The following is a 26,223-nucleotide window of genomic DNA, read 5'->3' as shown; positions in this document are numbered from 1 at the left end:
TAAGCAGGAAAACAGGCAAGTAGGCATTTAGGCAAGCAGTCATTTATGTGAGCATTCAGGCACAAACATGCATGCAGGCAGGTAGCAGAAAGCTGAGGGGAGGTGAGACGTGAGCATCACACAGTGGGGTCGGGGGAGAGAGACAAGGAGTGGTACGATATACGGTATATATTTGGCCAGTTCTCAGCACCCAGTATGCGTGTTATCTGTGTTATGGTTGTGCTCTTATACATCCCGTGTATATTTAGCACTGCTTAGGCCAGATATGCTCTCCAACCCTCCTCCCTCTCCCTCACCAACCTCTGTCACCACTCCTTCCCTCCTTAACTAACCTCTACCCCTCCCCTCAAACCAACCTGTACCACTCCACCCCCCCCTAACAAACCACTACTCCACCCATCCCCTCCCTAACCAACCTCTACTCCACCACCCCACCCCACACCCTTCTCCACCACCCCACCCCACACCCTTCTCCTAGCCTCAACCAATCATCACTTACCCCCGATACCTCCCCTTACTACCCCCCCCATATTTCCACCTGGCCACAGTCGTCCTCCGCCTGCCCTCACTGCTCTCTCCACCTGTTCTCACTGCCCCTTCCACTTGTTCTCACTGCCCCCTCCACTTGTTCTCACTGCCCCTCCACCTGTCCTTACTATCCCCTCCACCTGTTCTCACTGCCCCCTCCACCTGTCCTCAATGCACCCTCCACCTGTCCTCACTACCCTCTCCACCTGTCGTCACTACCCTCTCCACCTGTCGTCACTGCCCCCTCCACTTGTCCTCACTGCCCCCTCCACCTGTCCTTACTATCCCCTCCACCTGTCCTCACTACACCCTCCACCTGACCTCACTACACCCACCACCTGTCCTCACTGCCCTCTCCACCTGTCCTCACTACACCCTCCACCTGTCCTCACTACACCCTCCACCTGTCCTCACTGCCCTCTCCACCTGTCCTCACTGCCCTCTCCACCTGTCCTCACTGCCATCTCCACCTGTCCTCACTGCCCTCTCCACCTGACCTCACTACACCCTCCACCTGACCTCACTACACCCTCCACCTGACCTCACTACACCCTCCACCTGACCTCACTACACCCACCACCTCTCCTCACTACACCCACCACCTCTCCTCACTACACCCACCACCTCTCCTCACTACACCCACCACCTCTCCTCACTACACCCACCACCTCTCCTCACTACACCCTCCACCTCTCCTCACTACACCCTCCACCTCTCCTCACTACACCCTCCACCTCTCCTCACTACACCCTCCACCTCTCCTCGCTACACCCTCCACCTGTTCTCGCTACCCTCTCCACCTGTCCTCGCTACCCTCTCCACCTGTCCTCGCTACCCTCTCCACCTGTCCTCGCTACCCTCTCCACCTGTCCTCGCTACCCTCTCCACCTGTCCTCGCTACCCTCTCCACCTGTCCTCGCTACCCTCTCCACCTGTCCTCGCTACCCTCTCCACCTGTCCTCGCTACCCCCCTCCACCTGTCCTCGCTACCCTCTCCACCTGTCCTCGCTACCCTCTCCACCTGTCCTCGCTACCCGCTCCACCTGTCCTCGCTACCCCCTCCACCTGTCCTCGCTACCCCCTCCACCTGTCCTCGCTACCCCCTCCACCTGTCCTCACTGCCCCCTCCACCTGTCCTCACTGCCCACTCCACTGGTCCTCACTGCCCACTCCACGTGTCCTCACTACCCACTCCAGTTGTCCTCACTGCCCCCTCCACTTGTCCTCGCTGCTCACTCCACGTGTCCTCACTACCCACTCCACGTGTCCTCACTGCCCCCTCCACTTGTCCTCACTGCACTCTCCACCTCTGGAGAGGGGAATGGCCTCTGGCCACTTGCTCTGGAGAGCATCACAACACCTCTTTCCCCTTTTCCTATAAACGGTAATAGATGTACTTCGTCATAAATACAGTGGCGCTAATGCATGCAAGATGATGATAGTGAACCATAGCAACGAAATACTTCATTTCCTCCCTGGTAGTGTATACACCATGCGGTCTCTCTTACTGTACATGCACTGAGAACTTTAGTCTCTGTTGTACTGCTTGAGCAGTTAGGAAGAACTCGTTTAAAATTAAGTCCTTTCTAAAATTTTCTCTTATCAATTTAAAGATATATTTTTTTCATTTGTGATAATTTAAAAATTAATGATTTTGTACCAAAAGAACCTTAGGAAACTTACCTAACCTTATTATAACAAGCGTAATTTAATTTAGCCTAATGCAGCTAAATATATTTTAGATAAGTTTTCAAGAATTTAATAAGAAACAAACACATTAAAATCCTTTTCTTCGTTATGTTCAGAATGATTTTTTGCGAAATTATTGCATACACAAATTTTCGCTTGCCTTATTTGGCAAGAAGTTTGTTGCTATTTAAACCAAAATAGCAAGTTTTACCTATTTGGCACTATATATATATATATATATATATATATATATATATATATATATATATATATATATATATATATATATATATATATATGCAAAACAACCACTGTGAAAGAGTAGTGAAATTCCAAGCAATGTGAGTAGTCACGAAAGCGCTTGGAATTTCTCTATTCTTTCACAGTGGTTGTTTTGCATATTCTGAAATCACCTGTTTACTGTGATCTTATTGCGTATATATATATATATATATATATATATATATATATATATATATATATATATATATATATATATATATATATATATATATTATATTGTGTAGTGATGGGAGACTGGGACTCCTCACCTGATGGACTTAGTTCATGCAGTTTGATTCATATAGCAACATTCCTTACTCATTATATTTTTTGTTTTTGTTTCAGATTATTATATTTCGTCATTAGTAAGGTAAGCATTTCTGTATTTTATGCGAGGCTTTCCCTTGGTAGGTAAGACACATAGGCAACAGTTAGGCAACTTTATTCCGAAACGTTTCGCCTACACAGTAGGCTTCTTCAGTCGAATACAGAAAGTAGGCAGGAACAGTTGAGATGTGAAGGCGATGTAATCAGTCCATCACCCTTGAAGTCGTAGAATTTTGAGGTTGTCAGTCCCTCAGCCTGGAGAAGTTCAGTTCCATAGTCAGGAACTATCTGGAGATCAAGCGACAGTGCGGAGACTTAAATACTGTCGGAAGGAGAGGTGCAGGGTAGTAGTAGTAGTGAGAATGTAGCCACTGAGAGGTCAGGTCCCTCTCAGATCCAACAGTTCTCACTTGAAAGGGTTGTCCAAGGTGTTTTCTGTACCAAGAGGCCTTGTGTTGCAGTGTCTGACAAGATGAACATCAAAATGGTATACAATACCGACAGGTTGATAGGTAAGACACATAGGCAACAGTCAGGCAACTTTATTCCGAAACGTTTCGCCTACACAGTAGGCTTCTTCAGTCGAATACAGAAAGTAGGCAGGAACAGTAGAGATGTGAAGGCAATGTAATCAGTCCATCACCCTTGGACAACCCTTTCAAGTGAGAACTGTTGGATCTGAGAGGGACCTGACCTCTCGGTGGCTACATTCTCACTACTACTACTACTATGCACCTCTCCTTCCGACAGTATTTAAGTCTCCGCACTGTCGTCATTCACTGTCCTTGGCGTTAATCTTGACTACCTTCTTTGTTTACACGGACACATTCACTCAAGGCATGCAATAGCTAGTATGGCCCTTGCGGGCCTCTACAAGCTGAAACATGCCTCCCAGGGCACCAAACTACACCTCTACAAATCCCTAATACGTCCTCTGATAACTTACTCTCCTCTATCCCTCTCTCTTGCAGCAAAAACAAACTTAAACTGCAGCGTGTCCAGAACAAGGCGCTGCGCTGGGTGCTTGATGTCAGATGGGAGGACTTCGCCACAAGCGAGTCTCTCCATGCCCAATTAGACATCCCTGCGCTGAATCTGTACTGGAAGACGCTCAGTGACAGACAGATAGACAAACTTGAAACACGACATGACTACTGGACCTCTCTCCTTGAAGACATTCGCAGACCCACAAACCAACACAACCTTTTCTACTCCTTGCATGATCCTGCTCCTAACCCTATCTACAAATAACCTTGGATTCGCTGACAGGTACCTTCTATGACAGGTACCATTCTCTGATCCACGTTCGCCTTAGCTTTTGGGTTAAGACATGGCTCAGTTCTACACTCTAGCGCTAAACTTCGCCTGCTCCTTCCTCCCCGCTCACCCCACCGGAGTCCCAACAGAAGAGCCTGAATTTCTCTTCTCAATATCGTCCCACGATCGCCTTCGCTGCTGGGTTAAGCCCTGGCTCTATTTCTACGACTAAGAACACTCCTCTCCAACACTACTCTTCGTCTGTCCCGTCTTCCCCGCTCATCCCATTTGGGATCTTACCTGAACTTTCGTTCGTCATTCAGCCAGAGTTGCCTCTCCTCGCCGTTGTCTGAAGTCTCCACGCCTCAGCCTGTATGTGAAGTCTGCACGCCATACAGCTAGTGTTGGCTCTCCTCATCGCTCACAGCCAGAGTTTCTCTCCTCACCGGGTGGTGGTTACTGGACCTTCGTCTTCACCTTCCTACCCAAGGGCAGGAAGCCTCCCTCTGCACTCCTGTTGCTGTCTGAAGTCTCCACGCCTCAGCCAGTACGTGTGATCTGCACGCCATACAGCCAGTGTTGCCTCTCCTCACCGTTCAGGGCATACAGTGCTCCATCAAGCTACAGCTCACCCCCTCAGTGTCCTGTGCCTCCAGAGACGGACTCCACAAGAAACTTTAAAGTTATAACCAGGCAAGTACGTGTGTCTACTTCACACGTACTTGCCTAACCAATTATTCTCACAGATTTGGCCGCCACGTCTAATTTACGATGCCTTCAATGCCTTCCACTTCCTTCCCCCTTACCACTCCTCTTCTAATGCCAACACCTGCCTCTACTCTGTCTACTCCTGCCTCTAAGGCCTACCCTGCGTCTACCTCTTCCAAACCCAGTTCTTTCTCGCTTAACCTCAAATACTCTAAATCTGATCATGCCACTATCTGTCCTGGAAATTTATTGTACCAGATCACTGGCGCTCCTCAACTGAAAGTCTTTAAAACCAACTCAGGCTTCAAACTACTTCTTGACAGACATTCTTACGAAACGTACACCTCAACCGAGACCAGACAAAAACTTCTCAACGCAGGCTTCACCATTATTTGGACTCCTGAGCACCGCGCCAAATGCACAGTGATCGCAAAACACGTAGACTATTCTCTCCTGACTGCCTATGACACAGACAAAGAAGACTTAATCAAAGACATTAGTACTAAGAACAAAGTCTCTGTTGACGATATTTACAGACCTGAAAACTCTACCATCCTCAAAATACGCTGTTCAACTCCTTCTGACGCCTCTACACTCTTCAATCAAGGAATCCTTGCCAAGACCATCCGCATTCCTCCAAACACCCTCTTCACTCCAAACTTTCACCCCATCACACAATGTCTGAAATGCTACAAATTCGGCCACGACAAAATCTCATGCACTTCCACACAAACCTGCTCCAGATGTTCAGCAACTGGCCACTTCTGGAACACTTGCAACCTCCCCCTTAAATGTTCTAACTGCGGCGGATCACACACTGCAGTTGCAAATTCCTGCCCTACTAGAAAAGACATTCTCTCCACCCTCAGAGCCAGTCAACCTCCCTCCTTCCCCAACCCCTTCCCTGCACCTCCCTTCCCTTTCATACCTCCCTCCCCTACCCCCAATGCCTGGGCCTCCCCACGCACTTGGTCTACCTCTTCTACTCTACACACATCAAACACCAACACAGACTACAATCACCTCTCCTTCTACACCTACACCCACACTAGACTACAAAACTGTCAACTCGCCACTGCTGCCCACTCTGCGATGGTAATCTCACAAGCTTACCAATCAGACTACTCGCATGTCCTTAACCTAATCTTGTCTGCTAACAATCTTCCCTCTTTAATTATCCCTCCTTCCTGCTTCTCTTCTAAGCCCACTACAACCTCTCCCTCCTCCCTCTATCCCACCCCCCCTTCCTACTCCAACCAGCTCTCCTCCTCCCCTACCCCTCTTCACTACTTCCACACCTCCCACCAACACCCCTACTGCTGTTAGGTAAGACACATATGCAACAGTTAGGTATCTTTATTATGAAACGTTTCGCCTACACAGTAGGCTTCTTCAGTCAAGTACAGAAAAGTTGATAGAAGCAGAAGATACTCGAAGACGATGTAATCAGTCCATCACCCTTAAAGTTTTGAGGTGGTCAGTCCCTCAGTCTGGAGAAGAGCATTGTTCCATAGTATGAAACAATATGGAGATGAAGTGACAGGATGGAGCTTTTTATAGCGCCAAGAGGTGAGACGTAGGCCACTAGGAGAGGTAAGAACTCAGATGCTGAGAGGTCAGGTCCCTCTCAAATCCAGCCGCTCTCACTAGTGGAAGTTGTCGAAGTTGATTGCAGGTCTGTACCAAGATACCCTTGTGTTGCAGTGTCTGACAGATTGAACATTAAAATGGTATAAAATACCGACAGGTTGTTAGGTAAGACACATGTGCAACAGTTAGGTATCTTTATTATGAAACGTTTCGCCTACACAGTAGGCTTCTTCAGTCAGGTACAGAAAAGTTGATAGAAGCAGAAGATACTCGAAGACGATGTAATCAGTCCATCACCCTTAAAGTTTTGAGGTGTTCAGTCCCTCAGTCTGGAGAAGAGCATTGTTCCATAGTATGAAACAATATGGAGATGAAGTGACAGGATGGAGCTTTTTATAGCGCCAAGAGGTGAGACGTAGGCCACTAGGAGAGGTAAGAACTCAGATGCTGAGAGGTCAGGTCCCTCTCAAATCCAGCCGCTCGGTATTTTATACCATTTTAATGTTCAATCTGTCAGACACTGCAACACAAGGGTATCTTGGTACAGACCTGCAATCAACTTCGACAACTTCCACTAGTGAGAGCGGCTGGAATTGTGAGGGACCTGACCTCTCAGCATCTGAGTTCTTACCTCTCCTAGTGGCCTACGTCTCACCTCTTGGCGCTATAAAAAGCTCCATCTTGTCACTTCATCTCCATATTGTTTCATACTATGGAACAATGCTCTTCTCCAGACTGAGGGACTGACCACCTCAAAACTTTAAGGGTGATGGACTGATTACATCGTCTTCGAGTATCTTCTGCTTCTATCAACTTTTCTGTACTTGACTGAAGAAGCCTACTGTGTAGGCGAAACGTTTCATAATAAAGATACCTAACTGTTGCATATGTGTCTTACCTAACAACCTGTCGGTATTTTATATCATTTTAATGTTCAATCTGTCAGACACTGCAACACAAGGGTATCTTGGTACAGACCTGCAATCAACTTCGACAACTTCCACTAGTGAGAGCGGCTGGATTTGAGAGGGACCTGACCTCTCAGCATCTGAGTTCTTACCTCTCCTAGTGGCCTACGTCTCACCTCTTGGCGCTATAAAAAGCTCCATCCTGTCACTTCATCTCCATATTGTTTCATACTATGGAACAATGCTCTTCTCCAGACTGAGGGACTGACCACCTCAAAACTTTAAGGGTGATGGACTGATTACATCGTCTTCGAGTATCTTCTGCTTCTATCAACTTTTCTGTACTTGACTGAAGAAGCCTACTGTGTAGGCGAAACGTTTCATAATAAAGATACCTAACTGTTGCATATGTGTCTTACCTAACAACCTGTCGGTATTTTATACCATTTTAATGTTCACCCCTACTGCTGCTGCTATGAACCACCCCTCCCCCCACTTCCTCATCCCCTTCCAAAGCTTCCACTTCCTCATCCCCTTCCAAAGCTTCCACTTCCTCATCCCTTACCATAGCTTCCACTTCCTCATCCCTTACCATAGCTTCCACTTCCTCATCCCTTACCATAGCTTCCACTTCCTCATCCCTTACCATAGCTTCCACTTCCTCATCCCTTACCATAGCTTCCACTTCCTCATCCCTTACCATAGCTTCCACTTCCTTATCCCCTACCAAAGCTTCCACTTCCTCTGCATCCACCTTTGCCCACTCCTCCACCACAACCAAAACTTCATCCAGGTCCAACTCCACCTCCTCCAGACAAAATCCACTCAAACCTAAACCTGCCCCAACTTCTGACACAGACCGACCAAAGAACATAAAAACAGATCCATCTCTTCCTCCCCCTCCAGGAAACGGGTCCGTAGCACCTACAAACACACATCCACTGATGGCACCACTATCACGGGCTTTAATCCAAACTCCTCCCCCGACATTAACTTTGCTATGACGAAACCATTAAATCACGTTTAAGGTGATTCAGTTCAATGTACGTTCTTACTTTACAATTAGACACCTATTGGCCGAGCTCCTTGAAGCAGAGAGGCCAGATATTGTTTTGCTAAACAGTACCTGCCTCAAAGCCCCTCAACGTATCCGCCATTATGGTTATACTGCACTACAGTCCCCCTATGATCCCCACGATGGGGTTGCCATCCTTGTCAGTTCCAACATAAAACACGAATTTCTCCCAATCCCTTTTTTTCACCAACACTGTCTTGGTCAGAATACACACCCACCTTGGTCCCTTTATCTTTTTCACCACCTATGCTCGCCCAAACACTATTCTCAACATACACGACCTTTCCTTAGTCTTCAACTACACCAACATACCTACTAGCTGACATGAATGCCAAACACACCGCCTTTCATCACACCAGTAACAACCAACTTGGTCTCCAATTACTCAACTTCACAAACCATAAACACCTAATTCATCTTGGCCCAGACTTCAATACCTTCTACAACCACACGGGCCAAGGCAAACCAGACATCATTCTGGCAAACCGAGCCAGCTCTCTATTTCAACACTACATCTCACCTGGCCCTATTACAGGCTCTGATCACATCCCAGTCATCTTACACATCTCCTCCAACCCTATCCTCATTCCAACCACACCTTCCTTCTCCTACAAGAACGCTGACTGGGATGCTTTCAAGCAACACATAGACAATATTAACCTCACCTATGACTACAACAACAAACCTATCTCTGACATCGATACTCAACTTGATCTCATCCAGGACACCATTACACAAGCAGCCAACATCGCAACCAACATCGCAATACCAAAGAAAACTCACACCACTCGTTATTCCTTCAAACCGTCACTCAGAACAAGAAGACTAATTATCTGCTACCACAACCGCTTCCTCTACAACACACACAGATTTAATCAAGTCCGATTAGATCTCACTTACCTTAGAAACGATATTTTACACAGCCTAGACCAAGACCACAACAATCACTAGTCACAACTCGTACAACAAGCAGACAAACAGCGTATTAAAAACACTAAAGCCTTCTGGAACTTTATCAAAAAAATCAGAGGCACAACTCCCACCAACAAATTCAAACACATCACCCACAACAACACACACATCTCAGACCCGCAGGCTGCTACCAACATCTTCAAACACATCTGGGAAAAATTAGACACATGTGCAACTCTTGGGTATCTTTATTGAGGAAACGTTTCGCCACACAGTGGCTTCATCAGTCCATACCTAGGAGAAACTTGAAGAACAGGAGGAGAATGAGGTAATCAGTCCCTCAACCTTGAGTCGATGTGTTCAGTCTATCAATCTTGGTATTCTATTCAAGATTGATGGACTGAACACATCGACTCAAGGTTGAGGGACTGATTACCTCATTCTCCTCCTGTTCTTCAAGTTTCTCCTAGGTATGGACTGATGAAGCCACTGTGTGGCGAAACGTTTCCTCAATAAAGATACCCAAGAGTTGCACATGTGTCTAATTTATCAACATGTCGGTTCTCTGAATCATTCATCTACACATCTGGGAAAACATCTTCCACCCTCACCCACCTCACCCTAACGTTATTCAACACATTCAGAACATAGAACAATGGAACACTGCGCACACACACAAGAAACAACACCAGACAGCCACATACATCTAGACTCTCTTACGTCCTCCCAAGAGATAGACACTCCTTTCACCAACACAGACATTAAAACTCTCCTCAGACACCTTCCTCCCAAGGCTCCTGGTGCTTCTGGCCTAAACCATATTATCCTGAAACACCTTCCTGACTCTATCATTACTGCCTACACAAACCTCCTCAATGCCTCCCTTGCCTCTGGATACTTCCCTTCCCTCTTCAAAGCTGCTACTGCTATCCTCCTTCCTAAACCCAATAAAGACCACTCTGACCCTAGAAACTATCGCCCTATCAGCCTCCTCGAAGCTTTAGGAAAACTCTTTGAAAAACTCATCAATCATCGCCTTCGCAGATACCTGGAACACAATTCTCTACTTTCTGATGGCCAGTTTGGCTTCAGAACACACAGATCCACACAGGATGCCATTAACATCATTCTCAACTACATCCACATAAACACAAAACAAAGAAACAGGACAGCCCTGGTTGCAAAAGACTTTGAAAAAGCCTTTGACACTGGCACGAAGGGCTCAAGTACAATCTCTGCACTAACTTCAACCTGCCTCTCACTACTCGTAAACTCCTCTGCAACTTCCTAGACGGCCGTACCATGAGAATCAAATTCCAAGGCTGTTACTCTGACGACTACACACTAAAAGCCGGAGTACCCCAGGGATCTGTCCTCTCCCCTACCCTCTACATTTTATACACTAACGACATTCCAACACCTGTATACCACAACTCCATCACACTAGCCTATGCAGACGACATTACACAACTTATCACTCATGCCAATATAGATACACTCACACACAAAACACAAAATGAGGTCGACAGGATAACCATCTGGGAACAAAAATGGAGGATCAAAACCAATGCAGCTAAATCTAGCATTACGTATTTTAACTACAGGAAACGTGATCCTCCATTACCTGTCGAGCTCAGAACAGCTGACACCCGCACTTACATTCCCATCACACAATCTGTCACTGTCCTTGGCGTTAATCTTGACTACCTTCTTCATTTACACGGACACATTCACTCAAGGCATGCAATAGCTAGTAAGGCCCTTGCGGGCCTCTACAAGCTGAAACATGCTTCTCAACGCACCAAACTACACCTCTACTAATCCCTAATTCGTCCTCTGATAACTTACTCTCCTCTAGCCCTTTCTCTTGCAGCAAAAACAAACTTACTTAAACTGCAGCGTATCCAGAACAAGGCGCTGCGCTGGGTGCTTGATATCAGGTGGGAAGATTTCGCCACAAGCGAGTCACTCCATGCCCAATTAGACATCCCTGCGCTGAATCTGTACTGGAAGACGCTCAGTGACAGACAGATAGACAAACTTGAGACACGACATGACTACTGGACCTCTCTCCTTGATGAAGACATTCGCAGACCCACAAACCAACACAACCTTTTCTACTCCTTGCATGATCCTGCTCCAAACCCTATTTACAAATAACCTTGGATTCGCTGACAGGTACCTACTATGACAGGTACCATTCTCTGACCCACGTTCGCCTTAGCTGTACAAGAAAGGTATACAATACCGACAAGATGAAATTGAGACACATGTGCAACATCTGGGTATCTTTATTGTAGACGTTTCGCCATCCAGTGGCTTTATCAATACAAATTCCAGGACATAACTTTAACTGAATATATCGATTTCTTAATTGCCCCTCTCCTCTTTTGATTTGCCTATATATGCCTCTCTTTTGACCAGTCAGATATTTTAATCTATTCTTCATCCATTTAGGATCATTTTTGTTTGATCTGATTTCCCTATTTGGAACATAATTTGACTGAGCAGCTAGAACTATGCCCTGGAAAGCATCATATCGGCAACCATCACCACCTACCTGACCCTTAGTCAGGTCATTCCAGTTCAGCCCACCTAAGTAATTTTTCAGTCCTATGCTGTATTCCATTCAAGATTGATGGACTGACCACATCGACTCAAGGTTGAGGGACTGATTACCTCATTCTCCTCCTGTTCTTCAAGATTCTCATATGTATGGACTGATGAAGCCACTGTGTGGCGAAACGTTTCCTCAAAGATACCCAAAAGTTGCACATGTGTCTAATTTATCAACATGTCGGTTCTCTGAACCATTCATCTACAAATACCAAGGTTTATACTCCATGATGTTGCAGTGTCTGACAAGTTGAAGGTGGTCTTGTAGATGTCCTCTGAAACAAGATTCCAACATCATGGAATCTTCGTTCAGAGGACATCTACAAGGTTTATACTGTATTACATTGTTTTGGGCAGGGACTTTTATACCCGTGTCATATTGTGCCTGATGCAGTAGGGTTTTGAGTCATATTCCCCACATCCATTAAAGGTGATTCGTCATTGTTGTTGGTGTGGCAGTGTACGCGTGGCTAATTTAGTGCCATTAGATGTGTTATCTTATTCTAGTGATTTTTCTTCAGATTCACTTTCGTTTGTATAGCGTGCGACCTCTAATGAGTGTTTGATTATTATTTAGGTAGAGTCGCGATAAGGTAGACTGGTGTCAGAAGATGTTTTTGGTGGCGCTGGTGGTTGTGGTGGGGAGAGAGTGGTGGTTGTGTTGTTGCGAGGCCTCAAGTGACCACTTCTTGCCGCAGTAAAAGCTTTCCATTAGTTAGATGTTTGTTCATTCTTGATCACAGTCTTGGCCAGCCCACGCTGGTCCAGGCACTCGGTTTTATGCACCCTCCGTGCTCTTGCCCCTTCCTGTACCCTCTCCTTTCTTCATCTATGTGTTCTCTTGCTCCTTTACATGAGCCATTCCCCATTTTGCTGCATTAATTTTCTTAAGAACGTCCCGACGTCTATTTCTTGACTTTTCTTGAGAATTTGCAAATATTGTTTTCTTTATTTTGTTAGGTTGGATCCAGTTATCCCAACACTGAAACCTATCTACACTAATTAAAAAATGGGCGTCGATTACTTGTTTATTCCAGTACCTCTTATCACCCCCTTCCCTGAGAACATAACGGATGAGCACCGCAGCAGTTCTGTTGGCCCATGCTAGGCAAATCCAACTCACAGCCGCTCTCTCTCTCTCTCTCTCTCTCTCCCGTTTTATTTCTCCCTTTACCTCTCCACTCTTTTCCTTTAGTCTCTTTTCCTCCTCTCCTCTCCCGTTTTCTTCCTGACTCTCACTTTCTAGTCTTTTCACTTTTCCTACCCCTCTCTTTTTTTCTCTCTCCCTCTCTCTTCCCCTCTACACGTGGCTTGATGGACCATGTGGGATATGCAACTCCAGCTCATGGTTTATGCTGCACACCCCAGCTCATGGTTTATGCTGCACACCCCAGCTCATGGTTTATGCTGCACACCCCAGCTCATGGTTTATGCTGCACACCCCAGCTCATGGTTTATGCTGCACACCCCAGCTCATGGTTTATGCTGCACACCCCAGCTCATGGTTTATGCTGCACACCCCAGCTCATGGTTTATGTTGCACACCCCAGCTCATGGTTTATGTTGCACACTCCAGCTCATGGTTTATGTTGCACACTCCAGCTCATGGTTTATGCTGCACACCCCAGCTCATGGTTTATGCTGCATACCCCAGCTCATGGTTTATGTTGCACACTTCAGCTCATGGTTTATGTTGCACACTCCAGCTCATGGTTTATGCTGCACACCCCAGCTCATGGTTTATGCTGCACACCCCAGCTCATGGTTTATGCTGCACACCCCAGCTCATGGTTTATGCTGCACACCCCAGCTCATGGTTTATGCTGCACACCCCAGCTCATGGTTTATGTTGCACACCCCAGCTCATGGTTTATGTTGCACACTCCAGCTCATGGTTTATGTTGCACACTCCAGCTCATGGTTTATGCTGCACACCCCAGCTCATGGTTTATGCTGCATACCCCAGCTCATGGTTTATGTTGCACACTTCAGCTCATGGTTTATGTTGCACACTCCAGCTCATGGTTTATGCTGCACACCCCAGCTCATGGTTTATGTTGCACACCCCAGCTCATGGTTTATGCTGCACGCCCCAGCTCATGGTTTATGCTGCACACCCCAGCTCATGGTTTATGCTGCACACCCCAGCTCATGGTTTATGCTGCACACCCCAGCTCATGGTTTATGCTGCACACCCCAGCTCATGGTTTATGCTGCACACCCCAGCTCATGGTTTATGCTGCACACTCCAGCTCATGGTTTATGCTGCATACCCCAGCTCATGGTTTATGCTGCACACTCCAGCTCATGGTTTATGCTGCACACTCCAGCTCATGGTTTATGCTGCACACTCCAGCTCATGGTTTATGTTGCACACTCCAGCTCATGGTTTATGCTGCACACCCCAGCTCATGGTTTATGCTGCACACCCCAGCTCATGGTTTATGCTGCACACCCCAGCTCATGGTTTATGTTGCACACTCCAGCTCATGGTTTATGCTGCACACCCCAGCTCATGGTTTATGCTGCACACCCCAGCTCATGGTTTATGCTGCACACCCCAGCTCATGGTTTATGCTGCACACCCCAGCTCATGGTTTATGCTGCACACCCCAGCTCATGGTTTATGTTGCACACTCCAGCTCATGGTTTATGCTGCACACCCCAGCTCATGGTTTATGCTGCACACCCCAGCTCATGGTTTATGCTGCACACTCTAGCTCATGGTTTATGTTGTGCACTCTAGCTCATGGTTTATGTTGCGCACTCTAGCTCATGGTTTATGTTGCGCACTCTAGCTCATGGTTTATGTTGCACACTCCAGCTCATGGTTTGTTGCGCACTCTAGCTCATGGTTTATGTTGCACACTCCAGCTCATGGTTTGTTGCGCACTCTAGCTCATGGTTTATGTTGCACACTCCGAGTGGCGTCATTAAAGAGAATTTTCTGTAGCTTTAAAAATAGGTTTGACGGGTATACGAGTGTGTTTGGGTGGGTATGAGTTGGTCTTGGCAATATAAACACAAATGCAGTATAATGTGATCCTTTATTGACTACGTTTCGCCCACACAGTGGGCTTTTTCAAGTCACAAACAGAACTACCTGGGGTGGAAGGAACGCGAGTATTTATAGTCCGGCTGAGGTCAGGTGAAGAATGCTGCATCTGATGATGTACCGAGTGGGGTTATAGAGTCTAAAAACTTGGGTAGCTTAGAAAGGAGATTGGATAAGTTTGTGAGCAGACCTACAGTGTTCTTATGTGGGATAGCGATGAAGAAGTTTCTTGGCAAGTGGTTCAGCTATGTTATAGAAGCCACTATTCTGGTTGAAGTTGTCGGATATAGAAATAAGTGATGATTCCAGGATTCTTCGGTATTGAGTGTTGTCTTCTGTGGCGATAAGTCTTGAGTTTCTGTAGTTTATCAAGTGGTTGTGTGAATCACGGTGTTGTACGCAGGCATTCCTTGTGTCGTCAGACCTGCTTGCGTATTGGTGTTCTGAAATACGTGTGTGGAGGTCCCTTGATGTTTCGCCCACGAATAACTTGTTGCAGTCATTACAAGGGATTATGTATACCCCTGCAGAGGATGGAGGCTTGTCCTGCCTACTACTTGTGATGTCCTTGATGGTCGTGGTTGTGGAGGTAGATACTTGGAATGATGTTTTGGCAAAGATGTTGGAAACATGTTTGGCAATGGAGTTGGTGGGAAGGACTATGTATCTCTTCTCGGCAGTGTCTTCTCTGGGTGTGTTGAAGATGTTTAATGCTCGCCGTCTGCAGTCTCTGATGAAGTGACGAGGATAGTGGAGTTTAGAAAATATTTGTTCAATTATAGTGCATTCTTCCTCAAGGAACTCGTTGCTGCAGATTCTGAGTGCACGCAGGAAGAAGCCTATAATTACACCACGTTTGGTTTTGGTGTCGTGGTGAGAGTAGAAGTGGAGAAGATCGTTTTGGTTGGTGGGTTTTCGATAGACTTTAAAACGAAGTTCGTGGTCAGCTTTGCAGAGCAGGACATCAAGGAAAGGAAGAGTGTTGTCGACTTCTTCTTCAAGTGTGAACTGGATTGAAGGTTCGACCTGGTTGAGCTTGTCTTGGAGAGCTTGAACGTTGAAGCGTTTAGGAGTTATGAGGAGAATGTCGTCAACATAACGGAGCCAGGTGACAGACGAAGGAATAATGGTGGAGAAACGTTCGGCTTCTAGATGTTCCATGTATAGGTTCGCCAGGACTGCACTGAGTGGCGAACCCATGGGTAGTCCAAAAGTCTGCTGAAAGAGGTGATTTTCGAAAGAGAAACACGTAAAGCCAACACATAGTTCAACAAGGTCGATGAAATCGCTGGCTGGAATGGGAAGATCAAGTGAATCGTCAATTTTCCTGCGCAAGAGATCGATGGCTTGTGTAGTAGGTACTTTGGTGAATAGGGAAGTCACGTCAAGGCTGGAAAGTTTCTTGTTCCTGATGTTGATGTTGCGAATGCGATTGAGAAGATCTCCTGAGTGTTTGAGATGTGCTGGACTGATAGTGCCCAAGAGTTTAGAGAGGTGTTTGGCGAGAATTCCTGAGAGCTGGTGGGGAGCACTGCCTATTCCCGAGGATATGGGCCTCAGTGGGATACCAGGCTTGTGAGTCTTTGGCAGGCCGTACATTCTGGCAGGTCTGGGGTTGCTGGGCATGGTGTGCAGAAGTTTCTTCCCTTGTTCTGAGCCCCTCAGAATGCGGCGAGTCCTTTGAAGAAAAGTTTTAGTAAGGTTGTCCACTTGGTTAGTTGTGAGAGGTTTGTAGGTATCTGGGTCATTAAGTAGATTGAGCATTTTGTTCCTGTAATCGTCAGTGTTCATGATAACAACACCACATCCTTTATCAGCGGTGGTGACCCTGATGGTCGTGTCTTCTGCTAAACCTTTGAGTGCATTGATGTAACGTCGAGGTATGACTGGGGAGCTGCGTGTTGAGATGGCTGCTGAGATGATGCCTCAATTTCATCGCCAAAAACTACAGACACAATGACTCCGACTTCCAAAAAGGCTATCTTCAAGGCATCATCTCAGCAGCCATCTCAACACGCAGCTCCCCAGTCATACCTCGACGTTACATCAATGCACTCAAAGGTTTAGCAGAAGACACGACCATCAGGGTCACCACCGCTGATAAAGGAGGTGGTGTTGTTATCATGAACACTGACGATTACAGGAACAAAATGCTCTCAGGAATTCTCGCCAAACACCTCTCTAAACTCTTGGGCACTATCAGTCCAGCACATCTCAAACACTCAGGAGATCTTCTCAATCGCATTCGCAACATCAACATCAGGAACAAGAAACTTTCCAGCCTTGACGTGACTTCCCTATTCACCAAAGTACCTACTACACAAGCCATCGATCTCTTGCGCAGGAAAATTGACGATTCACTTGATCTTCCCATTCCAGCCAGCGATTTCATCGACCTTGTTGAACTATGTGTTGGCTTTACGTGTTTCTCTTTCGAAAATCACCTCTTTCAGCAGACTTTTGGACTACCCATGGGTTCGCCACTCAGTGCAGTCCTGGCGAACCTATACATGGAACATCTAGAAGCCGAACGTTTCTCCACCATTATTCCTTCGTCTGTCACCTGGCTCCGTTATGTTGACGACATTCTCCTCATAACTCCTAAACGCTTCAACGTTCAAGCTCTCCAAGACAAGCTCAACCAGGTCGAACCTTCAATCCAGTTCACACTTGAAGAAGAAGTCGACAACACTCTTCCTTTCCTTGATGTCCTGCTCTGCAAAGCTAACCACGAACTTCGTTTTAAAGTCTATCGAAAACCCACCAACCAAAACGATCTTCTCCACTTCTACTCTCACCACGACACCAAAACCAAACGTGGTGTAATTATAGGCTTCTTCCTGCGTGCACTCAGAATCTGCAGCAACGAGTTCCTTGAGGAAGAATGCACTATAATTGAACAAATATTTTCTAAACTCCACTATCCTCGTCACTTCATCAGAGACTGCAGACGGCGAGCATTAAACATCTTCAACACACCCAGAGAAGACACTGCCGAGAAGAGATACATAGTCCTTCCCACCAACTCCATTGCCAAACATGTTTCCAACATCTTTGCCAAAACATCATTCCAAGTATCTACCTCCACAACCACGACCATCAAGGACATCACAAGTAGTAGGCAGGACAAGCCTCCATCCTCTGCAGGGGTATACATAATCCCTTGTAATGACTGCAACAAGTTATACGTGGGCGAAACATCAAGGGACCTCCAAACACGTATTTCAGAACACCAATACGCAAGCAGGTCTGACGACACAAGGAATGCCTGCGTACAACACCGTAATTCACACAACCACTTGATAAACTACAGAAACTCAAGACTTATCGCCACAGAAGACAACACTCAATACCGAAGAATCCTGGAATCATCACTTATTTCTATATCCGACAACTTCAACCAGAATAGTGGCTTCTATAACATAGCTGAACCACTTGCCAAGAAACTTCTTCATCGCTATCCCACATAAGAACACTGTAGAAGGTCTGCTCACAAACTTATCCAATCTCCTTTCTAAGCTACCCAAGTTTTTAGACTCTATAACCCCTCTCGGTACATCATCAGATGCAGCATTCTTCACCTGACCTCAGCCGGACTATAAATACTCGCGTTCCTTCCACCCCAGGTAGTTCTGTTTGTGACTTGAAAAAGCCCACTGTGTGGGCGAAACGTAGTCAATAAAGGATCACATTATACTGCATTTGTGTTTATATTGCCATTGTGTCGGTATTTTATACCATTTATTTCCATGAGTTGGTCTTGTTTAGCATGAGCCAGTAGACCTGCTGTAGTGCTTCTTTATATTATGTTCCTAGATAACAATTTTTAAAGATTGCTTGCAGCGAGCACCGCACTTAAGTTGGTAAGACACGTGTGCAACATTTAGGCATCTTTATTCCGAAACGTTTCGCCTACACTGTAGGCTTCTTCAGTGTGTAAGAAATCCAGAAAGTCGGGCAGCAAATGGCAGTATGACTGGCCATGGTAGCAGTGATCGCTGGCTGGATTCGGTGGTCTGAGTGTGTTCCATTAGGCCTTAATTGGGTAAATATAATCTTGAGTGACCTCTGACCTGACTCCTAGCTCGTCACTCATCTGGATGTGACCCTGGAAGTCTGAGGTACTCCGCACACCCCCTGGCCTTACCTTTTCAAACTGTTGCTCTATTAGCCCAGTTTATCCACTTTTGACCTGTACGTTTGTCGTGGTTCTGAATATTTGCGTGTCAGCACATAGAGAATGCTTGGTAGTAAGTCCGCTTAATTTTCACACATTCGTAGTCAAGAAACTGTTTTAAAGTGCAGACACTTCAGAACACTCTGTAATCATTATTTACTACATGTAAACCACACAATAACCAAATTCTGTAAACTCAGCATTGTAATCCTTATAGAGAATAAACTTTTAATTGAATTTGAATTTGAACATTTTAGAAGCTTGGCGGTATCTTTCACCCCCAGGAAGGTACCGCAAGGCTTCATGAAAAAAATTTTAATACTAAAATCATTAGAAACGGACGTTATCTAATTACTGTGGACTTGGACACCCGACTCGGCCATAAACATTATGGAGCAGCACGTTAAACCGAGTCTACCCAACACATCATCTGTTTTAACGGAAATGTGTAGAGACGAGTGGTTGTCTGCTGGTTTGTTTGTATGCCACTATACAAACTTCCTCAAAGCTTCTTCCCTTCCCATCCCCGATGAAAAATACTTCCCAAAATGGCCACTAAAGAATACTATATAGTTTAGTTTTAATCTGATATTCCCTTTTATGACTATATATATATATAAGAAATCTTAAATCTCAGAAATAATACGAGAAGGCATTCTTTACGCATCGCTCAGTTTTGCAACAGTCTAGTGAACATTTGCTTTTCTTTATATTTAAATCAGCTTGTATCAGAATAAATAGCGACATAAGCAAGTTTGCCCATGACACCAAAATGGGTTATCGAATTCATTCTAACGAGGACATTAGAGCACTCCAGGAAGATTTGAATAGACTGTTGCAGTGGTCGGAGAAGTGGCAGAGCTCTTCAGATCATTAATTCTCCACGCACCAACACCACTCCTAACAAAGTTATAATTCTTCCCAACAGCCAGGTTGCACTGAACGTTTCTAAAGTACTTTCACAAGCCAACACCAGAGTCGCCATCGCTTCCAGCACTTCAATAAAGGATCTGACCAGGACAAAATCAAATCACCACGAACCAGTCAATGCAGGGGTTTACACTATACCCTGTGGAGGCTGCGACAAGATTTATGTAGGTGAAACAGCAAGAAACCTCGACACCCGCCTCAATGAACACATTTACGCATGTAGGAACGATAACTTGAACAACGCCTGTGTACAACACCGAAATTCCACCAATCATCTCATGAAATTCAGGGACGCCCAATTAGTGATCAAAGAAACTAATTTCCGCAGGCGCAAGTGCCTCGAGTCAGCACTAATCGCTGTTTCGAATACAATTAAACAAAACAAAGGCAGCTTCACCATCTCTGAAGTCTTAGCAAAAATCCTCCTGAAAACAGTAAACCCTGCCATCACATAGTCTCTCCTGTTATACTACACAAAGCACATTACAGAGAGTGAACACTGAAACAGGCCTTCTCTATCCAGTCTATATTTGTCTAACCTATTTTTATGTTACCCAAGTAATAGCTTTTATATCCTTTTACTCATGTACGAGTTAATTGCTCTACCATATTGTATTACTACTACTACTACAACTTATGTCACTACTACTACTACTACTACTACTACTACTACTACTACTACTACTACTACTACTACTACTACTACTACTACTACTACCACCACTAGTATTGCACCTTACTCTGAACCTATATATACCCGCTGTGTCCATGACTCCTTGGCTTCATATCAAGAAGCATAAATAATAGAAGTCCTCAGGTTGTTCTTTAACTTGTACATGAACAGTATACAATACGGACAAGATGAAAATTAGACACACGTGCAACATTCATCACATCTTGGTATCTTTAATGTAGACGTTTCGCCATCCAGTGGCTTTTTCAATACAAATTCTAGGACATAATTTGAAGACAGAACTATATACAAAAGATGAGGTAATCAGTCCCTCAGCCTTGGCGTTGGTATGAAGATCACCGTAGTCGTAAAGTCTTCAAATGATGTCCTAGAATTTGTATTAATAAAGCCACTGGATGGCGAAACGTCTACATTAAAGATACCAAGATGTTGCATGTGTGTCTAATTTTTATCTTGTTCTTAGGCCTCATTTAGATTATGCTGCACAGTTTTGGTCAACGTATCACAGAATTGATATAAATGCACTGGAAAACGTACAAAGGAGGATGTTAAATTAGACACATGTGCAACACTTGGGTATCTTGGGTATCTCATTAAATATACCCAAGTGTTGCACATGTGTCTAATTTAACAACTTGTCGGTTCTCTGAACCATTCATCTACGCAAAGGAGGATGACAAAGTTGATTCCATGTATCAGAAATCTTCCTTATGAGGATAGACTGAGGGCCCTGAATCTGCACTCTCTAGAAAGGCGTAGAATTAGGAGGGATATGATTGAGGTGTATAAATGGAAAACAGGAATAAATAAAAGGGATGTAAATATCGTCCTAAAAATATTTAGCGAAGACAGGACTCGCAGCAATCGTTTGAAGTTGGAAAAATCCAGATTCAGGAAGGATATAGGAAAGCACTGGTTTCGTAATAGAGTTGTGGATGAGTGGAACAAACTCCCGAGTACCGTCAAAGAAGCTAAAACATTTTGTAGTTTTAAAAATTGGTTAGATAAATACATGAGTGGGTGTGAGTTGGACCTGACTAGCTTGTGCTACTAGGTCTGATGCCATGCTCCTTCCTTAAGTGGATGTAACCTGACCTGACTAGGTTGGGTTATTGGCTTAAGCCGGTAGGAGACTGCGACCTGTGTCGCATGGGCCAGTAGCCCTGCTGCAGTGTTCCTTCTTTCTTATGTAACCCGCACATAGGACTTTGTGTGACTTTGTTTATGGTCCAAGTCGGACCCAAACGTTGCCGTGAGTTCCTCTCTCCTATTCTTATGTGCGGGTTATTTGTGTATTGTATCAGAATAAAAAAAAATATATATTCACCCTTTTGCTAGAATTAAAATATGTTACAAGTTGCTGATACTGCTACATCAGTTGAGGCCTCCTTTGTATTTTTAACTGGTCAGGTTTGCAAGATGAAACTGGATCACTGTTTGGTAAGAGCGTCTGATCAGCCAGGTTATGATGGTTATGTGGGTCTGCAGGCCGCTAGGAGCAACTTTTTTTTTACATTGGTGGGCTTTGTACGAGTCATACGTCGCCTTGGGAATAGGAAACAATTGAGTTAGACCTGACCTCTCTTTCCTATGTCCTCGAATTAAGATTCATTTACCGGCATTAAGGAACCTCCCTTGAGGGATCTAGGGGAAAAAGTTTTGTTGACCAGATAGTTAACATTGAAGCTTGACCTCAGGCCGGGATGGAAGAGTAGGAGAGTCCTCGAAATCGATCACAGGTAACCAACAGTCCTATGCGCGCCTCCTGTGATGGCTGCCGCCTGTTTATCTCTCTAATTTGCTGAGTTGTGAGGGTGAGACACGTATGGCTACAACTGCCGCGACCATCACGTCTTCAGGGTAATATCGTTTTTATATTTATACTTGGTTTAGTCATATCTGTAGGGAGCAGCAGTTGGAAGGGGGTATATGGGGGTAGGTAGGTTGTCTTGGGAGGGGGGGGGAAGGTGTGATGTTGATAGTTGGAAGTGCCAAGGTAGTAAGACCCTTATAAACTTCATATCCTAGAGACCAAACTTCCCTGGCTACTTTAGTCCGGTGGGAGAAGGCAGCGTGCGTGTTCATATGCGTCTTAGCACGAGTGTCCGAAAGCAAGACCTCGGTGTATATTGTCTTACGGGTCAAAGGGCCTTTTACACGGTATTTCTGGTGTTGATACGGTCCTGCCAAATGCCCACCAGCTGGGAATGGGGGTGTAAGGAGGGGAAGTAAGGGAGGGGGGAGGGTTGGCGGGGAGGGAAGAGGCTTTTGGTCTCTCTTTGTCGGTAGTTCCGCATCTTTGGCTGGCTGACGTATGGGTGAAAATGATTTGATTGGCGATTTAATCTCTTTCTAATATGCCGGTGAGGAAGAGGAAAAATAGTCTCCTGGAGAAGGTAAAAGCCCGGGGGTGAGAGGGAGCAACTGTCAGGGTGTGTGGAAGCGGCCGACGTGTCGGATGGGATCGTCTTGGTCTCCTGAGACTTGTACCTCCTTGTGTCGTAGCGGATGTCTTGACCTCTTTTAAAAACATACATGTGCTCCTCTCACTTGTCGATACAGTGTCGCAAAGTGAAGCATATTGACAGTATTTGCTAGGTGTCTGTCAGTGCGTGAGAAGAATTCCAGTTTGACAAAACACACTGTTGCTCTAAGTCAACATCTTTGCAACAGCTCAGCGGAAAGTGTTGTGGTTTCCGGAACACGTACAGCTTCAGCCGGATTTATAAATTAACTCGAGCAACTTGCTACCACATAATCACCGCAGACTTGTGCTAAATTGCCCAGTCACCTCCAGGTAGTGGTAATGACCCCATTATCGTGCACTGCACAGGAGTGATTCACCTTAAGAGGCAGAGAACGTCAACCATCCCAGTCGAAATTTAAAAGAAACTCGATGGACTTAACAAAGGCATCCTAGTAGGAATAACTTATAACCTAAAACATTAACCAGGAACAATAATCAACAGGAACAAGTGAAGCAAACACAACTAAGACGTGTGCCATCACTTGCCCTCCTGACCCTACATCTGTCAGTAGTAGTATTGACCAACATCACCAGTCATCGTAACTACCTTTATCCTCAGTGGTACCTTAAGCATTTCCACAACTCGCTATCAGCGGCCAGTGTCTTCCGGAATTCCTGTTACTTCTACCTTCATCTACAGACACAAGCACAGTTCCTATTAGCTGCCACCACAGCTCTACCACCAGTGACAGCAGCATCTTTTTTTCCCTGAACTATCACCACTACTGTCAAGATGCTGCAGAAGGGCACAGAACATACCCTAATGTTCATCAACTACGTCATTCTCTTCCTCTTATTAGTCATCCTGTGGATCCTGTGGTACACCCTCTCCTAGGAACCTTGGGAGTAAGTGGAGGCGAAGGTAGGAGAACATAGTGAAGAAAGAGGAGAGAAGACAAGGCAGTGACCAAGAAGGGCCACGAAGCTTTTGGAAGAGGTGAGAGTGAAAAAGGAAGAGAAGGGGGAGGAGGATAGGTGTTGGCGGATGTCGTCTTGACCTGTCACTCCTCCCCCACTCGCCACCCCAGTTGACCTCGTCCACACCTTATTCATGCCTTCCCCTCCTTTCCCCAGCACCGCTCTCCACTACCCTCTCCACTCCACGTTAACAGGTAAAATGCTTGTCATATCTAGCATTAGTTAATATAAATTATCCCAGACGACAGCTTTTTATGTTCTTATATAGTGTATTTATTATTTAGTGCCGAGAGCGCTGAATAATTTCAACATCGGAGTGCTCTTCAAATTTATTTCAAAAGTATCAACGACAGGGAGAGAGAGAACTCAGTAAGTGTTAAGGGACCATAGCTTTTCAACACCCTAATCTTACGTAAAATGGGGAATACCAACATATCCCTAGCTGTCTTCAGGAGGGAACGCCATAAATTCTTCAAATCAGGTCCTGATTAGTCGGGTTTTGGTGCATAAGTTGGTCTGCAGGTGGCGGACACCAGTAGTCTGATCGATCGAAAGTGACTACAGGTAACCTGTTGATAGTAGGACTCGCGTCTTTCTTGCTTGCTTTAGTTCCAGGTCGTTGGGTGGCGTCTCTGGTCTCTGACAACACATCGAAAGCAAGAGTATGATCTCGGAGAGCCTTTTCATTTTCGTCAAGTATAAGGCAGAAAATAAGAGAGAGGATATTTGTAGATGGTAGAAGATGCTTGTATACTCCATCGCAGGTTATAAGACATCAGTGATGAAATTTTCTTTTTCGTGAAGTAGAATTAATGAAGGAAGTAAAGAAGGCTATATACGTGCTACTTTGGAGAGATTAGTGTCCGGTTGACACGCTGGATCCCAGTGGTGTACTGTCGACACTAATAAGGAAAAGACATGTTGCATACAAGATTTTTATTGGAAGCTTTATCAAGTAATAACTTAATATAAGCCTACCCAGAATGAAACGTTGTGTCAATATAAGCTTGTTCGGCAGCAAGTTTATTTTTTCAGTGTGTGACACGCGGTGAAGCATCCTTTATAGCTATGTGAAGGCTGATAAATGAGACACCTGTGCAACATTTAGGTTTCTTTATTCTGGAGAGGTTTTTCCAATCAGTGACTTTTTTAGTCCAGTGCAGATAAAAGTGGAAGATGAGGAGGAGTTGAGGTAACCAGTCCTTCAGCCTGGAGTCGATGTGTTCAGCCAGTCTTGATTGATGGACTGAACTTGTCGGTTTTCTAAATCATTCATTGACATGTGTGAGGGCTAACCATTCCAGTATCTCTTGGGTAAAATCAAGGAAGCTAAGTAACAGACATGGGAAATGTACGGCTTCAGGTGACTGTTTATGTATAATATTGACGTTGCTGGACTGTACACTATAAAGTGCTAAACCCGTCTGTGTCATGCAGCGCACACAACAGTTCAGGCTCGATTTTCTACCCAGTAATCCTCTCAAGGGATTTTTCTTGAAGCTAATGACAGGTTCTTGATCTAAGGAATTGGAAGTGTGTTCCAATTCCTTGAATCAAGCTTAAATTCCTTTTATTCCCCCAGGCACTGTAGTGTGACCCTAGGGGGTTTAGTGCTACCCGTGAATATAATATTCTGTCTAATCGCAAGACAATTACGCTACAGTAGAGTATACACTTCAGTGAGAGGTGTATCACCAATTATATTGTATACCTGTTGAAGATTCGGAGGGGTCATCGCCCCCGCGGCCTGGTCGTAGACTAGGCCTGTTTTATGGATTGTTCAGTGTGGCTGATTATATTGATTTGTATCGGTGGCTTTACACAGGGTTCAAGGGGATTTTTTTTATACCATTCACCGGGTCATTCATCACAAGGAGGAGACTGGATGCTCCATCCTTTTAGAGTTCCTCGCAAGAGACAAGAGGAAATTTTCTCCTGGATCGAGGAGCGGTGGTGATATGGTTGTAGTGGTGTGGCTGGGGGTGCTGATGTTATTGTTAGGGTCTACCTGGAGGGCATTCTGGGGCTCA

The 26,223-nt window shown here is 45.3% G+C and overlaps 1 protein-coding gene across 2 annotated transcripts in view; it reads left to right on the top strand.

The window, feature by feature from the left end:
• The first annotated feature begins 2,850 nt into the window (after positions 1–2,850).
• Positions 2,851–26,223, top strand: part of LOC128693337 (ligand of Numb protein X 2) — a 581,167-nt gene continuing 557,794 nt past the window's right edge. Inside the window, exon 1 of one of the 2 annotated variants that reach the window (XM_070089413.1) lies at positions 2,851–2,869. The gene's annotated coding sequence lies outside the window, so the exon portion shown is untranslated. Of the gene's footprint in view, positions 2,870–23,186; positions 24,388–26,223 lie in introns of those variants that run through there. The other variant, XM_070089412.1, reaches the window with a different exon arrangement.

The sequence above is a fragment of the Cherax quadricarinatus genome, chromosome 28 (assembly GCF_038502225.1).
Source record: "Cherax quadricarinatus isolate ZL_2023a chromosome 28, ASM3850222v1, whole genome shotgun sequence".
Classification (NCBI taxonomy): domain Eukaryota; kingdom Metazoa; phylum Arthropoda; class Malacostraca; order Decapoda; family Parastacidae; genus Cherax; species Cherax quadricarinatus.
This window is presented reverse-complemented; position numbering and strand designations above follow the sequence as displayed.